Raw genomic sequence first — 3,458 nt, 5'->3', positions numbered from 1 at the left:
GCATGAGTATATGTAAAAAGACACCCCAAAACACATTGCCCAACTTCTCCTGAATACGGCGATACCACATGTGTGACACTTTTTTGCAGCCTAGGTGGGCAAAGGGGCCCACATTCCAAAGAGCACCTTTCGGATTTCACAGGTCATTTACCTACTTACCACACATTAGGGCCCCTGGAAAATGCCAGGGCAGTATAACTACCCCACAAGTGACCCCATTTTGGAAAGAAGACACCCCAAGGTATTCCGTGAGGGGCATGGCGAGTTCCTAGAATTTTTTATTTTTTGTCACAAGTTAGTGGAAAATTATGATTTTTTTTTTTATTTTTTTTTTCTTACAAAGTCTCATATTCCACTAACTTGTGACAAAAAATAAAAACTTCCATGAACTCACTATGCCCATCAGCGAATACCTTGGGGTGTCTTCTTTCCAAAATGGGGTCACTTGTGGGGTAGTTATACTGCCCTGGCATTCTAGGGGCCCAAATGTGTGGTAAGAAGTTTGAAATCAAAATGTGTAAAAAATGACCGGTGAAATCCGAAAGGTGCTCTTTGGAATATGGGCCCCTTTGCCCACCTAGGCTGCAAAAAGTGTCACACATCTGGTATCTCCGTATTCAGGAGAAGTTGGGGAATGTCTTTTGGGGTGTCATTTTACATATACCCATGCTGGATGAGAGAAATATCTTGGCAAAAGACAACTTTTCCCATTTTTTTTATACAAAGTTGTCTTTTGCCAAGATATTTCTCTCACCCAGCATGGGTATATGTAAAATGACACCCCAAAACACATTCCCCAACTTCTCCTGAATACGGAGATACCACATGTGTGACACTTTTTTGCAGCCTAGGTGGGCAAAGGGGCCCACATTCCAAAGAGCACCTTTCGGATTTCACCAGCCATTTGTTACAGAATTTGATTTCAAACTCCTTACCACACATTTGGGCCCTTAGAATACCAGGGCAGTATAACTACCCCACAAGTGACCCCATTTTGGAAAGAAGACATCCCAAGGTATTCGCTGATGGGCATAGTGAGTTCATGGAAGTTTTTATTTTTTGTCACAAGTTAGTGGAATATGAGACTTTGTAAGAAAAAAAATAAATCATCATTTTCCGCTAACTTGTGACAAAAAATAAAAAGTTCTATGAACTCACTATGCCCATCAGCGAATACCTTAGGGTGTCTACTTTCCGAAATGGGGTCATTTGTGGGGTGTTTGTACTGTCTGGCCATTGTAGAACCTCAGGAAACATGACAGGTGCTCAGAAAGTCAGAGCTGCTTCAAAAAGCGGAAATTCACATTTTTGTACCATAGTTTGTAAACGCTATAATTTTTACCCAAACCATTTTTTTTTTTTACCCAAACATTTTTTTTTTATCAAAGACATGTATAACAATAAATTTAGAGCAAAATTTATATATGGATGTCGTTTTTTTTGCAAAACTTTACAACTGAAAGTGAAAAATGTCATTTTTTTGCAAAAAAATCGTTAAATTTCGATTAATAACAAAAAAAGTAAAAATGTCAGCAGCAATGAAATACCACCAAATGAAAGCTCTATTAGTGAGAAGAAAAGGAGGTAAAATTCATTTGGGTGGTAAGTAGCTTGACCGAGCAATAAACGGTGAAAGTAGTGTAGGTCAGAAGTGTAAAAAGTGGCCTGGTCTTTCAGGGTGTTTAAGCTATGGGGGCTGAGGTGGTTAAAGGAGAAAGTGCACACATAACTAAAACCCTGTGCACACCAGACATACAAAAGACACACCTAAAAAAGATAAGTTGCCAGGTGCAACCGCATGCAGATTGCAGCAAGCTGCCAAGCACAAACATGTTGGCAGCGGCAACCACATGTGAGGCAACAATCCAGCCGCCCTCACCATGTGATTGACAAAAACCAAACCGCAGGCAACCGCATGTGGATCAGGAGTGACACTGGGATTATATCACAGAAAAATATTAAATTACATTTTTTTATCTGCAAGGTATTTGTGAGTGAGTGACACCATGGTCGTGACACTGGGATTATATCACAGAAAAATATTAAATTTAATTTTTTTATCTGCAAGGTATTTGTGAGTGAGTGACACCCTGTAACGGTATGAGTGGTGGGCTAGCCAGTGGCCACAGTATAGTCTGTGGGCCAGACACACACTGGCTTGCAACTGGGATTATAACACAAAAAAAATATTAAATTGAATTTTTTTTTATTTGCAAGGTATTTGTGAGTGAGTGACACCCTGTAACGGTATGAGTGGTGGGCTAGCCAGTGGCCACAGTACAGTCTGTGGGCCAGACACACACTGGCTTGCAACTGGGATTATAACACAGAAAAATATTAAATTGATTTTTTTTTATCTGCAAGGTATTTGTGAGTGAGTGACACCCTGTAACGGTATGAGTGGTGGGCTAGCCAGTGGCCACAGTACAGTCTGTGGGCCAGACACACACTGGCTTGCAACTGGGATTATAACACAGAAAAATATTAAATTGAATTTTTTTTATCTGCAAGGTATTTGTGAGTGAGTGACACCCTGTAACGGTATGAGTGGTGGGCTAGCCAGTGGCCACAGTACAGTCTGTGGGCCAGACACACACTGGCTTGCAACTGGGATTATATCACAGAAAAATATTAAATTCAATTTTTTTTTATCTAAAAGGTATTTGTGAGTGAGTGACACCTTGTAACGGTATGAGTGGTGGGCTAGCCAGTGGCCACACTACAGTCTGTGGGCCAGACACACACTGGCTTGCAACTGGGATTATATCACAGAAAAATATTAAATTTTTTTTTTTTTATCTGCAAGGTATTTGTGAGTGAGTGACACCCTGTAACGGTATGAGTGGTGGGCTAGTCAGTGGCCACAGTACAGTCTGTGGGCCAGACACACACTGGCTTGCAACTGGGATTATATCACAGAAAAATATTAAATTGAATTTTTTTTATCTAAAAGGTATTTGTGAGTGAGTGACACCCTGTATGAATGGTGTGCACACAGTACTGTCTGTAGGCCAGACAGTCACTCACTGGCTTGCAACTGCTATTATATCACAGAGAAATAATAAATTGAATTTTTTTTATCTGCAAGGAATTTTCTGTCACACCCTGTATGAATGGTGTGCACACAGTACTGTCTGTGACTGAGCCTGCAGCCTCTCACACAACACGGGCAGGCAACTGCATTATATATAAATATAAAAAATAAAAAACAGACTGATGTACCAGCCCTGAAAAGGGCTTTTTGGGGTGCTGTCAGGACGCTGTACTTACAGCAGATGAGTCTGTGGACACAGAACACTGCCCTAGCTAACGCTTTCCCTATTAGATCAGCAGCAGCAGCACTGTCCCTCCTCTCACTAAGAATGCAGCTTCCGAATGAATCTAAAATGGATGCTGTCCAGGAGGTGGGAGGGTCTGGGAGGGAGGGTCTGCTGCTGATTGGCTGGAATGTGTCTGCT

Source organism: Bufo bufo, chromosome 6, assembly GCF_905171765.1.
Source record: "Bufo bufo chromosome 6, aBufBuf1.1, whole genome shotgun sequence".
Taxonomy (NCBI): Eukaryota; Metazoa; Chordata; class Amphibia; order Anura; family Bufonidae; genus Bufo; species Bufo bufo.
The sequence above is the reverse complement of the archived record's forward strand: the minus strand, read 5'-3'. Positions refer to the sequence as shown.